The 16,729-nt window shown below is 43.9% G+C and overlaps 1 long non-coding RNA gene across 1 annotated transcript; it reads left to right on the forward strand.

Annotated features, from left to right (window-relative positions):
- Positions 1-432: 432 nt before the first annotated feature.
- LOC129047782 (uncharacterized) lies at positions 433-5,032 on the forward strand. The gene is made up of 2 exons (XR_008509533.2): positions 433-3,292; positions 4,750-5,032. It is a non-coding gene; the product is annotated as an uncharacterized LOC129047782 (long non-coding RNA).
- Positions 5,033-16,729: the final 11,697 nt, after the last annotated feature.

A 16,729-nucleotide genomic window follows, 5' to 3' on the forward strand; every position in this document is an offset into this window, starting at 1 on the left:
TCGAGGGCCCTGTGGACAGTCGGGATGGCCCAGTAGTGCCCAAAGGCCCAGTCAAAACTGGACAAAGCAGGTGTTTGGATGGACCTGGGAGATCTTGCTCAGAGATTCCAACAGGACAAAGGTAAAGGAAGGGCTGGAGTGGCCAGATAGATGGTCACAGTCTATGGGCTGCACAGGATGGAGGAAGCCAGGGAACAGGCAGGGTGAGCAGCAGGGGTGCAGGGAGAGGCTGGTGCATGCTGGGAGGTCAGACCCTGAGAGGGCTGTGGGGGCATCAGGTGGAGTGGGCTCCAGGTGCACCTTCAATGCACTGGGTGGGTCTCAGGCCAGGCTCCCTGGACCCTGGTCGGGTGATGTGGTCACTCCCTGGGGGACTGCTGTCAGGCACCGGGCACCCACCATGGGCAGCACTGTCCCATCTCAGGACTGGACTTTCTCAGATCCTGCAGAGGACACAGCCTCCAGCCCAGGAGGGGCAGCCCCTTGGTGCAGCCGGAGCTCTCCATTGGCCTGGAGTGTCCCCTGCCAGCCTTCTGCTCCCTCTTCTCCCGGGTCCCGCTTTTCCAGTGTCAGCAAGCAGAGGGGCTCCGTCCTCCCTTCCCTATGTGTCTCCTGGGCTGAAACTTGCAGTGGAATGGGACAGGGATGGTGCTTCCCTCAGGCCCATTTAGGGAGGAGACTGGCTCCCAGCCTGGCACAGGTCCTCAGCTCTGCCTTGGTTGCCTTAGAGTGAGCAGGATCAGTCAGTGCCCTGAAGGTAGAGCTAAGAGACTCTCCTTGCTGTGTGAGGCTGGTCTAGGGATGGAGGACTTAACAGGTCCTCCCAGTCTGTCAGGCCTGGACAGTACTGTTTTGTCTCAGGACTCAGAAAGTCCAGTCCTGAGATGGGACGGTGCTGCCCAGGGTGGGTGGCCAGGGCCTGACAGCAGTCCCCCAGGGAGTGATAACGTCACCCAGCCGGGGTCCAGGGAGCCTGGCCTGAGACCCGCCCAGTGCATTGAGGGTGCACCTGGAGCCCACTCCACCTGATGCCCCCACAGCCCTCTCAGGGTCTGACCTCCCAGCATGCACCTGCCTCTCCCTGCACCCCAGATGTCCACCCTACCTGTTCCCTGACTTCCTCCATCCTGTCCAGCAGGATGGGCTGGACAGTGGGACAGCCTGTGTGCACATTTTATGGCAAGTAGGAGTGACACCATCCCTGGGAGGCACCATGGTTCCTGCCAAACCCAACCCTAGAACTCTGTCCCTGAGGTCGTTTCACCAAAACCCAAAACCCAGAACTGTGGTTGTGGCTCAGGGGTCAGCACCTGCTAGTACCAGGACACTACTGGGAGGCTGGGACCTGACTGAAGCCCATGGTGTGTGTGGCCTGAGGACAGGGTGTGTTGGGGCCATAAGGCCTGGCCGCCAATGGCCATTGGGTCCTAGGGCCTCAGCCTCGGTGTTTGTCCTTCGCTGGCTCCTTCTGGTTCAGTCCCATTAGGACCCTGGAGCCCAAGACCCAGCACCCAAGGTCCCCTCCAGGAATGCTGGCGGTTTGGCTTCCTTTATCATGTTTCATCTGAGAGCAAAAATGTCAGATCGGATGCACAGAAAAATGGCCCAAATTGTTTAATGACTAGAAGAAATATAGGAGCAGCTAGAATGTAATGTGAAGAGGGGAGGGCCTCCATGACCGGTGTCTGCAGAGCCAGGGGTACAGGCACACACTGTTGTGGCCTGGCACCACCGGCCTCTCAGAGGGTGGGTGGCACACTGTCCTTACCCGGAGGACAGCAGGCCTGATCACCAGCTTTTCTACATGTCCCTGTAAGCATCACGTTGCTAGAAGAAAATCTCATGCCAGAGCTTGGACCATCCCTAGCTCAGAGGTTAGGGGTTGTCTCTTGGTGACCTAAATGAAAAAATAAGTCCAGATCAGAGTTCCTGACGAAGAGCACTCATCCACTCTTTGAATCGTGGGAGGGGAGGCCTGGTTTTAGGTAAACCTAACCTCTTTGAGGAACCACAGAGCCCAAGACTGGAAACCTTCAGAATCTTCTGGCCCCCAACCCTCCCTGGGGACCCCTGTGGCCTGTCTCACCAGAGCACTCTTCTGTCTGTAGATGTCTCAGCTGCTCTACAAGGGAGTCCCATTTCAGGTGTGGGGCTAGGCATGGTCACTCCTGCTGGATGTCTAGAAGGTGGAAATTAAGGACCTAGGAAAATACCAGATACAGCCTTTCCACCCTCATCCAGAGCAGGACAAACAGGCCAGGTGGTGTCAGGAGCCCAGGTCTCCAGCTGGAGGGAACGTCAACCCTGCAGTGGGAGCAGGGGCCCATCGCACATCCTAGGCACAGATGCTAATGTAGGCACCGCAGGTAAGCTGGGCTTTGTACCCTTCCCTGGCTTCAGAAAGAAGCCAACAAGGAGCGTTTTGCAGAATGAAACCTTTCTTTCCAGAAGCACTGCTGACTGTAAGTGGCTGCCATTTGTAGCAGTGAGCATTTTGTCCATTCTGAGGTTGGACTGGTTTCTCCTTTTGGCCTTGCCCTGCCCTACAGACCATAAAGGAGAACAGCAAGAGGCCCCCAGCAAACACCCACAGATGGCCCTGGACATCAGCCACATTCTGAGAAACGTCATGTTGTGGGAGGGCTAAGGCATCAAGTAAGGCCTATGGGGCTGGAGGATCCCAGGCAAGGTGGGGCAATCCAGAGCCATGGGGGCTTCCCATGGGAATTGGGAGGTCCCAAGGCAGAGTCAGAGGTTCCACGGGAGAAGTCACAGAGTCACCAAGGGCTCACCTGGCCCAGGGAGCAGTCAACACCATGGACTGAACACCTGCTGGGCTCCAAGCCCTGGGCCAGGCTGCCCGTGTGGGGCCAGGAGGCAGCTCAGAGTGGGAGGCAGAGAGAGAAGTATGCTCAGAGGGCACCTGTATCTGGATGTAATGTGGTCCTGAGACTCTGGCTGGGAAGTGCTTCCAGGTTATCCTATGTGTTATGCAGCTACTTCCTCTCCCCAGCCTTACCCTGTAGGAATTCTAGTGACTATGTTGCCACCATCTTGGAGCTCCATGACCTCATAGTATAGTGGCATCAGCAGATCTGCCTGTGCATGGACTTCCTGTACTACCTCACTCATGAGGGGAGATGCTTCTGCAGGGCCTATGAACTGGTGCACAACTTTAGCCACCATCGTCCTGGAGCAGCGCTACACCCTCACTAGCCAGGGTGTCGATGGCCTCAAGGCCAAGGCCACATTCAAGACTTTGGACTTCACTGATGCACTTGTGCCGAGCAAGGTGGGCATCTCTGGGATCTTAATTCAGGAGGTAGAATGCAGCTTCAGATCAAGTGTCTGATCAAAGAACTTGAACTTGATCTGGAGGGCTCTGGGGAACCATGGAAGGTTCTGGATAAAGGGACAGTCAGCTGTGTTTTAGAGATGACTGTGGAAGGCTTCCTGGAAGGAGTGAACAAGAGCCAGGAGACCAGGGAGGGAGCCTGTGGGGCAGGTCTGGAGATGGCAAAGGAGGGATCCTGCTTGGATGAAAAGTCTTCAGGGACCATCTCAGGTTACACTCAGGTGCCCTCTGAGTTAGTGTGTTCTAAGTAAGGGGTTCTAAGCCTCCTATTGTGGCTCATCCCTGACAGTGTCAGCACCAGCTCCCCTAACCCCACAGCTCAGGGTCCACTTTGCTTCTGTATCCTGCATGTTCCCCTTTCCTGCTGAAAAGCAGATTCCCCAATGAGCCGCAGAATCCTGTTTCTCCCTGCAGGCCCCTCTGCTCCTTATGAGTGGTGTTTTATGGGATTCCTCCCTTGGTTTTGGATGAGAACACCCTTTCCCGTTCCACAGGGATTGTTTCTGTGGACCTTACCCCAGGTTTTCCCCTGGTCGGGCACCGGGCAGGTGCGGGTGGTGGGACCAACTCTTTAGAACCAGCAATGCCAAACAGATCCCACTCAGGGGAAGTTCATGTTAAGTGTCATGGGTCTTATGGAATTTTCTGAAGCTTTCCTTTTCTCCCCCACCTTCAACCAGCTTATCTGATCTCCTGGGATCTCTACTAGGATGCTGGCAGCCCAGCCAGCTGGTCTGGCCCAGGATGTGTCTTCAGGGGCTGGTTATGCTTCACGACCTGTGTTGTGGGGAGTGGTAGGCAGCACCTGCTTCTAGCTTCACTGTTTGGCCAGATTTCATCCCCACCGTGGCTCTTCATTGCAGCTGCTTTCTGCTCCCTCCATGGACCCTGCGTGGAATTGCGCCATGTTTCTGTTTGGGCACCACTGAGGAAGGAAGCATGAAGGACGCACAGCTCAGGCCATTCTGTTGCCCACCTCGTGCTGGGTCTTTACTCCTGGCATGGCTTCAGGGGCAGCTCCTTTTCCATGCCTCCCCCCACCCCACATCTCTCAGGTTGCTGCTCAAAGGTCACCTCTTGGAGGGGTCTCTCCCTGTCACTGTGTTTGGAACAGCTCCCTCAGTTTCTTTCTAGCTCATCTCACTCTGGTAATGTCTTTCATTACCACCACCATCTGACCTGGTCTTACGACCTGTTAGCTTCCTTCATCAGACATGAGCACCAGGATGGCAGGGGCCTCATCTGTCCCGTTCCTCCTGTGGCCTGGGTCCTAGCACCATGTCTGGTACAGTGTAGGTGCTCAAGGGAAGTTTACTGTTGAAGAACTGTCTACCTGGGAGAGGTTACTGTTAATCTAAGCTGCACTATTTGGTAAACCCCTTGCTGTTTTGCAGATCCTGGTCAGAGTAAAACATTCCATGGGAACTCGGGCTGTGAGAAGCATCCTAACCACCTGACTGCAGAAACATCCTTATCACATCCTGCTGGGCAAAGGCCCAACAGCCTGACTTCAGGAACATCCTTATCATCTTCTACTGGGCAGCAAGCTATACTGTCCAGAGTGCTCCCTCCCAGCCCCATGATTACCCCAGCCTGTGAGCGGCAGTGGGTGCTGACACTAAGCTGGTTTCTCCTTCCGCAGGGTTTTGCTAGTAATAAACCTGTGTTGCTGTTGAAGCGGCCAATCTCTGTGTGTGCCTGTGTGTGTGTGTGTGTGTGTGTGTGTGTGTGTGTCTTTCTTTAACTCTTGCCTTGCCTTCAAATCCTTACAATAACTCCACTTCTCCATTTTACCATGGAGGATACGGGACTCAAGAAGAGCAAGTAACTTACCCAGAATTACACAGCCAGTGAGTCACAGAGTCTGAACTTGAACTCAGTTCAGCTGAATCCAGAACTCCCGTCTTCCTGAGAGTGCAGGAAAGGAAAGATGGACATGCAGCTGGTGAGCAGCCCACATGCTTTTTCTAGGAGACCCCAAGGTGGGCTCCTGGGAATTGTGTCTTCATGGTCACAAAAGAAGGACTGCTCACCTGTGCTGTGCATCAGCTAAGTGTCCCCATTGTCCCAAATCTGCATTTCTTTTTATTCTTTTATTCATTTAGTTTATTTTGAGATAATGTCTCACTCTGTTCCCCAGGCTGAAGTGCAGTGATGTGATCTCAGCTCACTGCAACCTCTACCTCTTGGGTTCAAGCTATTCTCCTGCCTCAGTCCCTGAGTAGCTGGGACTACAGATGTATGCCCAGCTAATTTTTGTACTTTTAGTAGAGATGGACTTTCACCATGTTGGCCAGGCTAGTCTTGAACTCCTGACCTCAAATGATCCACCCACCTCAGCCTCCCAAAGTGCTGGGATTACAGGCATGAGCCACTGTGCCAAGCCTCAAATCCTCACTTCTTTTCAAATTTTGTTTTTTGTTTTTTTGGGTTTTTTTGAGATGAAGTCTCACTTTTGTCACCCAGGCTGGAGTGCAATGGTACGATCTCGGCTCACTGCAACCTCCACCTTCTGGGTTCAAGCAATAGTAGGAAATCCTACTATTTGTGACAATGTGGATGAACGTGGAAGACATGCTAAGTGAAATGAATAAGCCACACAGAAAGATAAATACTACATGGTCTCACTTATACATGGAATCTGAAAAAGAACTCATGGAAACCAAAAGTAGAAGAGTGGTTACCAGCAGTCAGGGGGTGAGGAAAATGGAGAGATGTTGGTTCAAGGGTACAAATTTTTAAACATAAAATGAGTAACTTTCTGGAAGCCTAATGTAGAACATAGAGACTCTAGTTAATAATAATGTATTGTATACTTGAAATATGCTAAGAGAGTGGATCTTAAATATTCTCACCACAAAAAACTCAGGAGGCTGAGGCAGGAGAATCGCATGAACCTGGGAAGCAGAGGTTGCAGTCAGCCAAGATTGTGCCACTGCACTCCCAGCCTGCGTGACAGAGTGAGACTCCATCTCAAAAAAAAAAAAAAAAAAAAAAAAAAAAATGCTATGTATGTTGATGGGAATGTTAATTAGCTTGGTTGTGGTAATCATTTCACAATGTATACACATATCAAAATATATTGTACACCTTAAAGACATAATTTTTATTTGTCAATTATATCTCAATGAAGCTAGCCAAAACAAAAACAAAAACAAAAACAAACAAAAAATAAAACTGCATCCCAGCCTTGGGCAGTGGTAGACAGTGGATTCAATGGTTAATAGGATGATATGGCTGGGAGTGACTCTCAGAAACATGAGGACTTTGTTGGATGGCTAACCATCCCAAGTTAACCTGGTAAAGAGGAAGGCAAGAGACCTGGAGCCGGATTCCAGAGTTAAAATCCCAATACAAAGCAAAGTCTTATGGTAAAACATTGGTTGATATCATCTTTCTTTCTTTTTTTCTTTTTTTTTTTTTTGAGACAGAGTCTCGCTCTGTCACCCAGGCTGGAGTACAATGGCACCATCTCAGCTCACTGCAAGCTCTGCCTCCTGGGTTCACGCCATTCTCCTCCTGCCTCAGCCTCCCGAGTAGCTGGGACTACAGGCACCCACCACCATGCCCGGCTAATTTTTTGTATTTTTAGTAGAGACGGGATTTCACCGTATTAGCCAGGATGGTCTCGATCTCCTGACCTCATGATCCGCCCACCTCGGCCTCCCTAAGTGCTGGGATTACAGGCATCAGCCACTGCGCCCGGCCGATATCATCTTTCTAGAGTCAACGACAAGAGCAGCACTTATTTCCTGTACCATGAATTTGTGGGATGATTCAGACCAAATTCCTCAGCCCTCTTCAGGACATTTTGGCTAACTGAGGTCTTCTTGTCATGTTGGAGAAAGAGAGCAAGATGGGGATTCTGCACAACTCAAGCCCCAACATGTGGGGACAGAATCAAGTAGATCACCATTGAGGCTTTTTGTGGTAATTTGGATACTGGGAAGCCTGAGGAAGGCTGTGGCCACAAACAGGCTCATTGAATTTACCCCTTGAAATCTGCACAGAACTTGGACAGCTCACTCCCTGATGAGCCATCACATTTGTAACTGCAGCTATGACCTTTCTCTTGAGCCTCAGACCCTTATATCCTCCTGAGCACTGGTTATTTCTACTTTGATATTGAAAAGGCCCCTGAAAACTAACTCCTCTCAAACTAACTGTTCATGTGGACAATTGACATGTCAGAACCAAATCTTAGACTTATCCTCCAAACTTACTGTCCCTCAGTACCCCTTTGCTGTGAAAGCAATATCATCCTGACAGGTGTTCAGAATCCAGCTTTGTGGTATTTCTTGACTTATTCCCCTGTTGCCTCTTCTCCATCCCATCAGCAAAGCCTCTATCCCTACCTTCAGGATATGCCTGTGTCTTACCACGTCTTTGCCTTCATCTGTTCTTGACACCATCACCTCTTGACAGGATGACTGTGGCTGCCTACTAACAATATTCCTTCTCCTGCCCTTGCACCCAGTCTGTGCTCCAGCCAGCACCAGAATAGCCTCCCAGGTGACTCCTCAGCTCAAAACCCCAACATATTTCCACTCATCAGAGTAGAAGCCAAAATATGCCCATCACCCATGAAGTCCAGGCTGAGCTGGCCACTGGTTATCTCTCTGATCTAACTCCAGAGCTGGGCCTTTGCTCACTCTGCTGCAGTCTAAAAGGTCACCTTGCTGCTCCTTGAATGCATGAAGATGCACCTGCCCCAGGGCTTGGCATTTGCTCTTCCCTCTGCCTCGAATTGCTACCCCTGATACCCAAATGATGGTCTCTCTTCTGTTCCAATCTCTGCTGAAATGCCACCTTGTCAATGATGTCTCCCCAGATCACTTGTAGTGATCATCCATTAGGAACAGTGTTGACACCCACCCCCAAACCACCACCCCCTATTAACTTCCTGCCCCATTTCTCTTGTAGCTCTCACTATCATTCAGTATGCCAAATACCATCATTATTTGTGTATTTCTCTCCTTCATCGCTAGATTGTAAGTTTCATGAGGGCAGGATTTTTTTCCACTTTGTTGCTGCTTTATCTCCAATGACTTTTACAGAGTGAGCACATAGTAAACGCCTGTTAAAAGAATGATTGAATTGCATGAGGACAAAGAAACTTTTATTTTACTATCATAATGCCATGACTTCCTGCAAATCTCCATGTGGATCTCTATGTCAGCTTTTTACTGCCTCTACTTAATTTTCTCCAAGACCTTCTTTGGAAATATCTGTAGGCTTAGGAAGTTTTAATAGTAAATACTGGAGTAAATAAATAAATAAAATACAATAAAATAAGTTATGAAATATACCTAGCAGCCATGAAACCTCAACTTATAAAATGCAGAGAAGACCAGATAAATAACACTCTCACCTGTTGAGGGTGGCTGAGGAGTTGGTCTTTGTGTGGCCTAAATCAGAACTCAGATGGCAAAAGTGACTAGCTCAAATCTCAGGGTAGTGGAATCTGCAGGAAGCAGTGAGTATGGCTTGTGAAAAATGTACCAAACTACAGAACCAGAGATGCCAGCGGAAAGAGGTTTTTGATTAAAGAAGAATGCTGAGGCCTCTAGAAGAGGCAGGAGTGAATCTCCTAGGGAAATTAAGACATTAATAACAGCTGTCTATGTGGGGTATTTGGAAAAATAGCACACACATAGGCCCATGGAAGATGTATGTCCAAAAGACCTTAAGTCTTTACACTACAGTGATTAACAAAGATCTTCCTCTGCGCAGAGCCGTTCTTCAAAGATTGGGAGAGGTGGCCATTTAATCCAAATTGCAGTTTTCAACAAAAACTTAGAAGGTGTGTAAGCAAATAGGAAAACATGCATAGCCCATTCAAAGGAAGAAAATTAATATCCAGACTCATCTTTGAAAAAACACAGGTCTCAGACTTACTAGATCAAGATTTCAAAACAGCTGTCTTAAATAAGCTTAAAGGGCTAAAGGAGAACACAGATAAGGAAGTAAAGGAAATCAGGAAAACAATATATAAACAAATAAGAATATCAACAAAGAGATTGGAATTGTAAAGAGAACCAAATGGAAACTCTGGAGCTGAAAAATAGAGTAACCTAATAGAAAAATTTACTAGAAGGATACAAAAGCAGACTTGAAAAGGCAGAAGAAGGAATTAGCAAACTTGAAGATAAGTCCATTGAAACTATCAAGTTAAGGAGCAAAAGAAAAGAGTGAGGAAAAGCAAACAGAGCCTAAGAGACTATGGGACACCATATACCAAACACATATACATTATGGAAGTCCCCAGACAAAAGAAAGAGAAAAGGGCAGAAAAATTATTTGAAGACGTAGTGGCCAAAAACTTCTCAAATTGGAGGAAAGATGTAAATATACAAATCCAAAAAGTTCTGTGAATCCATGTTGGTTAAACCCAAAGTTACCCATAGTACATTCATGCATAATTATGTAGCATTTGAAGATTAAACATTTTAAATACCTTTTAGAATAGCATCTAAAATCATAGGGATACATTTAACAAAAGTGTGTAAGAAAACTAATGAAAACTAAAACTTTGCTGAGAAAAATAAAACTACTGTTAACAGATGACTTCTTTCCAAATATATCTATAGATGCAATGGAATACCATTCCAAATTCTAGTTGGTTGTTAAAAATAGAAACTAACAAGCTGATTTAAAAATATATATGGAAATTCAATCTAGAATATATAAGATATATATGGAAAAGCAACCTAGAATAGCCCAAAGAATTTTGAAAATGAAGAAATTTAGAAGACTTAAACTACCTGACTTCAAGATTTAGAATAAACTCACAATCTTCAAGATTATAATGTAGTGGTGAAGACAATATAATGTAGTGGTGAAGACAATAAAAAAGATTCCAGGAATAAACCCATGTATATGGTCAAATGATTTGTTCAACAAAAACCCAAAAGCAATTCAATATGAAAAGAAAACAATTTTTTTCAAAAAATGATGTGGAAACAAGTAGATATCCACATGAGGGGGAAACAAACCTCAACCCTTACTTCACACCCTATATAAAAATTATTCCAGAAGGGATCACAGGCCTACTCATAAATAAAGTAAAACTAGAAAGCTTTTAGAAGAAAAAGTAGGAGAATATCTTTATGACTTTGGGGGTGGACATAAATTTGTTAAGGAATTGACAGAAAGCACTGGCCACATTGTTTTGAAAAATTTGAGTTCATTAAAATTTAAATCTTCTGACCATCAAAAGACATTCTTAAGAAACAGGCAATCTCAGACTGACAGAAAATATTCATATGTATCTGTCAAGGGACTTATGTTAAGAATATATTTTCTAAAAGTTGCTACAATTCAATAATAAAAAGACTAACATCCAAATTTTAAAATGTATAAAAGCTTTGAACTGACAATTTACAAAATAAGATACATGGCAGATCAGCACATTAAAAGATGCCCAGCATCATTAGTCATCAAGGAAGTGCAGATCAAAATTGCCCCCTGACACGAATACAGACCTACCAGAATTGCTAAAATGAAAAAGGTTAATCACTGCTAATGCAACAGCAACTCTCATACATTACTGTATGGTGTAAAATGATACAACCATTTTGGAAAACTGTTTGCAAGTTTCTTAAAACATTTATACATACCTCTTCCATTTAACCACAGCATCTACAGAAATGCAAACACCTGTCCACAAAAAGCCTTGCACAAAAGTGTTTACAGCAGCCCCAAACTAGAAGAAACCCAAATGTCCATCTACTGGGAAGTGAATAACCAAACTATAGTACATGCATGCAACTGTCTTCTGCTTCCGGGCTAAGTTCTTTGCTTTTAAGGGCTTCTGGAATTGGATTGGACCCACCCAGATAATTCCAGATAATCTTACTTTCAGTCCCACAAACACCACCATCCCCTGCACCACCTCAGCCCTCCTGCTCTTCAGAGCTCAGTGCACAGGGTTCATTTCCTCTCAGATGACCTTCTCCGCTAAGTCAGTTTATACAGGGTTCCCTTCTTGTGCAGAGCTAGGCCAGCTTCCCACATGTTCCAGGGCAGACTCACTTTGAGCAGGCTGTGTGTGTGTGTGTGTGTGTGTGTGTGTTCCTGGCTTTCTGCTATAAATTGAAGATCGTGGAGGGCAGGGACTATGTCTTTTTCTTCTTTTTGCCCTCCACTTAGCCCCTTGACTTTTTGCTCTCCACTTGGTCCCTGACACAGTCCAGCTTAGTGGAGAAGCATGCGGTCTGTAGAATCAGATGGAACCATGTGAGGTTTGGGACCACAGGTGGATACACAAAACAGGAATCCTCTCTAATAAGGATACCCTTGAGCCAAGCGTTGAGTAAGTGAGGAAGGCATAGCCACAGGGGAATCTGGGAAAGGCTCTGCAAGTGCACAGGCCCTGGGGCCCGCATGTGCTGAGTGTGAGAAAGAGCAAGAGGCCAGGATGGCTGATGAGAATGAGGGAGGGGCCCATGTTAGGAGGCAGTGGGGACAGATGGTGTTGACCCTTTATCTCATGGAAGGGCTTGGGTCCATGTCATGAGTGAACCGGGATGCCGTTGGCAGGTTTGAGTGGAGGAGTCACATGATCTGACTTTTGTTTAACAGGAACATCTCCTGAAGCGCTGAGAATAGATTGAACAGCCAAAGTGTGGAGGTCAGGGAAGAGGTGACTGTATGTGCAGCAGCCTCCCCTCATCACTTGAGTCTTCAGTATTGTTTGTGCAGGAAATGTAGGATCACTGCTTGATTCTTTTCCTTCATTTACCAATTGTCATAGCAATCAGTTGGTTCCCTAGCATCCTCCAAAGGAAACAAATGGGGCTTTTTTTTTAGAGAGACAGGGTCTGGCTCTGTCGCCCAGGCTGGAGTGCAGTGGCGCAATTACTGCTTACTGCAGCCTCGAAGTTTTGGGCTCAAATTATCCTCCCACCTCAGCCAAGTAGCTGGTATTACAGGCATGTGCCACCATGCCCAGCTGACTTTTTTATTTTTTCTAGAGTCAAAGTCTCACCATGTTGCCCAGTCTGGTCTCAAACTCCTGGCCTCAAGCAATCCTCCAGCCTTGGCCTCCCAAAGTGCTGGGATTACAGGTGCGAGCCACCACATCCTGCTTAATGAGCATTCTTAATATTATTATAAAGTCTTGAGTTTTTCAAATATTTGATGTGTTTCAAAACATTCCAATTCTTATTTTTATAGCTCAAATTATCCCATATTTGGCCAGTGAGAGCCTATTCATGTTGGCGTCTTGACCCTTTACACGTGTGCCCAGTAGTCCTTGATGGCTCCTTGGCATCTGTTATAACAAGATGCTCCAGGCTCATCTGATACATTTCCTGCACCAGGTAGGGAACAAGCCATTTCTCTAAGGATCCCTAGTTCCTTTTAGATGGAAGTGACATTTAGAGTCCGCAATGAGACAACAGGAGTGCTTGTTGCTTCTAGATTTCTGTTTCCTGGAATATTCAGTGGATAGAGGTAGAACATATGTATTGTTAATTAAAATTTTAATTTTGAGATACTCGTAGATTCACAAACAATTTTAATATATTATTTACACAGATCTGCATTCCATTTACTCAGTTTCTACCAACAATAATATCTTGCAAAGCTATATTGCAATATCACAACCAGGATATTAGCATTGATGCAGTCAAGATGCATTGCCTTCACTGTAAAAGCCCCCTCAAGTTTTCCTTTTCTAGCTACACCCCGTTCCCTCCTGCCCCCAGTCCCTCCTTCATCTCTGACAACCACTGAATCTATTCTCCATTTCTATAGTTTTGTCATGTCAAGAATGTTATATCAACAGAATTATGCATTCTGTAGCCTTTCGGCATTGGCTTTTTTCACTCTGTAATTCTCTGAAGATTCATCCAGGATGTTGTGCATATCAATAGTGTATTCCTTTTTATTTTGAATAGTATTCTGTGCTGTGGATGTACCACAGACTGTTTAATCATTCACGAACTGAAGGACATGTAGGTTGTTTCCAGTTGGGACCACTACAAATAAACTTGCTCTAAACATTTATGTGCAGGTTTTTGTGTGAACCCAAGTCTTCATTTCTCTGGGAAAAATGCCCAAGGATGCAGTTGCTGAGTTGTGTGGCACTGCCAGTTTCATTTTTTTTTAATTGCCAAACTTTTTTCCAGAGTGGCTGTACCATTTTACATTCCCATTAACAGTAAATAAGGGAAAGAGTTTCCCTTCATCCTCACTAGCATTTGGAGTTGTCACTATTTTTTATTTAACCATTGTCATATGTGTATAGTAATAGCTCATCATAATTTTAATTTTAATTTTCATAATAGCAAATGATGTTAAATGTCCTTCCTTGACTTCTGTCTGTGCTTTTTGGTGAAATGCGTGTTCATATCATTTGCCCATTTTTTGTTTGTTTATTTTACTATTGAGTTTTGAGAGTTCTTTATGTTATTTAGATACTAATCCTTTGTCTACTAAATGCTTTCAAAACATTTTGTCCTAGTCGGTAGTTCGTTTTTTCATACTCTTAGCAAGGTCATTCACAGAACAAAATTTTTTTCTTTAATTTTGATAGCATCCAGTTTATCAATTTTTGCTTTTATTGATGATGTTTTTGTTGTAAAGTTTAAAATATTCTTTGCGTGGCCCTAGGTCCTGAAGGGTTTTAATGTATTTTTCTAAAAGATTTGTAGTTTTACATTTAAGTCCGTGGTCTATTTTGAATTAATTCATGTATGGAGTGTTAGGTTCATGTCACCATTAAACTTTGCTCATGGATATGCAAATGCTCCAGCAATATTTGTTGAAAAAACTTCCTTTCCCCACACTGCATTACTTTTATGCTTTTGTCAATAACCTGTCAGTTATATTTATGTGGGTATGAGTTCTCTGTTCTGTTTAATTTGTCTGTGTATCTTTCACTCTACCAATACCACGTGCTGTTGATTACAATAGCTACACAATAAGTCTTGTAATGGGATAGATTGATTCTTCCAACTTGCTAATCCTTTTTCAAAAATGTTTTAGCTATTTTAGTTCTTTGCATCTCCATGACAATTTTAAAATAATCTTGTATTCATCTACAAAAAAATATTGCTGAAATTTTTATAGGAATTGTATATATGAGTTTGGGAAGGATTAACATCTTTGCTATTTTGAGTCTCCAAGTTGAAGAACATGGTGTGTCTCGTCATTTGTTTAGATCTTTGATTTCTTTCATCAGAATTTCTAATGTTTAGCATTCAAATCTTATGAATATTTTGTTAGAATTTGAAATGAGTATTTCCTTTTTTGAGCAATTATAAATGGTACTTATTGTATTTTTAATTTTTATATCCAAGTGTTCATCACTCAAAGCACACTTGACTTTTTTGTATGTTTATGTTGTATCCTGCAGCCTTGCTGAATTCACTTACTAGTTCTAGGAGTTGTTGATTTTGGTGGTTTCAAATAGATTTCTTTGGATTTTCCACATAGCCATCATGTTATTGGCAAAAGTGAGCAGTTTTATTTCTTCCTTTCCAATCAATATGCCTTTTTTAAAATGCTTTACTAAACTGACTAAAACTTCCAGTGCTATATTGAATTAGAGTAGTAAGAGCAGATATCTTTGCTTTATTCCCTTTCTTAGGAGAAAAACATACTTTCTTTGACCATTAAGTATAATGTTGAATGTTGGAGTTTTTGTAAAAGCTCTTTATCAAATTAAGGAAGTTCCTCTCTATTATTTTTCTCAGAGTTTTTTTTTTTTTTTTTTTCCAGATGGAGTCTCACTCTGTCACCCAGGCTGGAGTGCAGTGGCTCAATCTCAGCTCAATGCAACCTCCACCTCCCAAGTGCAAGTGATTCTCATACCTCAGCCTCCCAAGTAGCTGGCATGCATCACCACACCTGGCTAATTTTTTTGTATTTTTAGTAGAGACAGGGTATCGCCACGTTGGCCAGGCAGGTCTCAAACTCCTGGCCTCATGTGTTCTACCCGCCTCACCTCCCAAAGTGCTCAGATTACAGGTGTGAGCCACCACACCTGGCGTTTCTCAGAGTTTTTATCATGCATTTTGTCAAATGATTTTTCTGCATCAATTGATATGATTATGTGATTCTCTTCTTCATCTTGTTAATATGGTAGGTTACATTGATTTTCACATATGGAACAAGCCTTGCTTTCCAGGAATAAACTCTACTTGCTCATAGCATATAATTCTTTTTACATATCGCTTAATTCTGTGTCTATATTTATGAGGGATATTGGTCTGTAGTTCCTGTTTTGTTTTGTTTTTTTTTTAACTCTCTTTGTTTTTGGTATCAAGGTAATACTAGCTTTTAAAAACGAATTGAGAGAAGGAGAAGGTGGGATTTGGGGGGAAAGGTTGCAGACTTTTTGACTCAGGTCATTGTGGGCTTAGTCTCTATTGAGTGGCCGGGTTACTACAGGAAGCCACTCTCCATTCTTAGGCGCATTCTTGTCTATAAAAGGAGAAAGTTAAATGCCTCTAGAAAATCTCAGGTTTATTTTAGTGCTTAAAGTCTGTGGCTCTAAATTCAGATCCAGAACTAATTTGGCCTGGCCAGGGAGGGTTACGGAGTGCTTTCCTTACACCTCGTGTCTCTAGGCTCTGTAGACCTAGAGGTGTGGGATGTAAGAGCAGGCCCTTACCCACAGAATTTACATATAAATGGTGGAATAAGACAGTAAGTAAATAAATGTGATTATTCTGATAGTGGTAAAAATAAATAAATAAATAAATAAAATCACTTGAAAAGTAGCCCCTTGTATTTCTTTTTTCTGGAAGAGGACATATAGAATTGGTATTTATTATTCTTTAAGCTTTGGGCAGTATTTTCCAGTGAAACCATCTGAGCCTGGAGATCTTATGTGGGGCTCTTTGCATTATTTGTTTTATATTGATAAGTTGTGGTAGTTTATGCTTTTCAAGAAAGTGGTCTATTTCATTTAAGTTGACAAATGTATGTGTTTAGAGTTGTTTGTAGTATTCATTTATTATCCTTTCAACATCTACAAGGTCTTTAGTGATACCTTCTGTTTCATGCCTAATATTTATGATCTATAATTCTCTCCTTTTTGCTTTGTCACTCTTGCTAGATGTTTGTGAATTTTATAGATCTTTTTAAAGAACTAGCTCTTTGTTTCATTGGTTTTCTTTATTGTTTTTCAGTTTTAAATTTTATTGATTTCTGCTATTATAGTCATTATTTCCTCCCTTCTTATTTTGAGTGTTTTTTTTTTCTCTTATTTTCTATGTACTTCAAGTGGGAGCTTAAATTATTGGCTTGATAATTTTCTTATCATCTAATTTATGCATTTAGTTCTATGAATTTCTCTCTCAGCCCTGCTTTATACATGCCCACAAATGTTGATGTGTTGCATTTTCATTGTCATTCAGTTCA

This window comes from Pongo abelii, chromosome 13 (assembly GCF_028885655.2).
Source record: "Pongo abelii isolate AG06213 chromosome 13, NHGRI_mPonAbe1-v2.0_pri, whole genome shotgun sequence".
In the NCBI taxonomy this organism is placed as follows: domain Eukaryota; kingdom Metazoa; phylum Chordata; class Mammalia; order Primates; family Hominidae; genus Pongo; species Pongo abelii.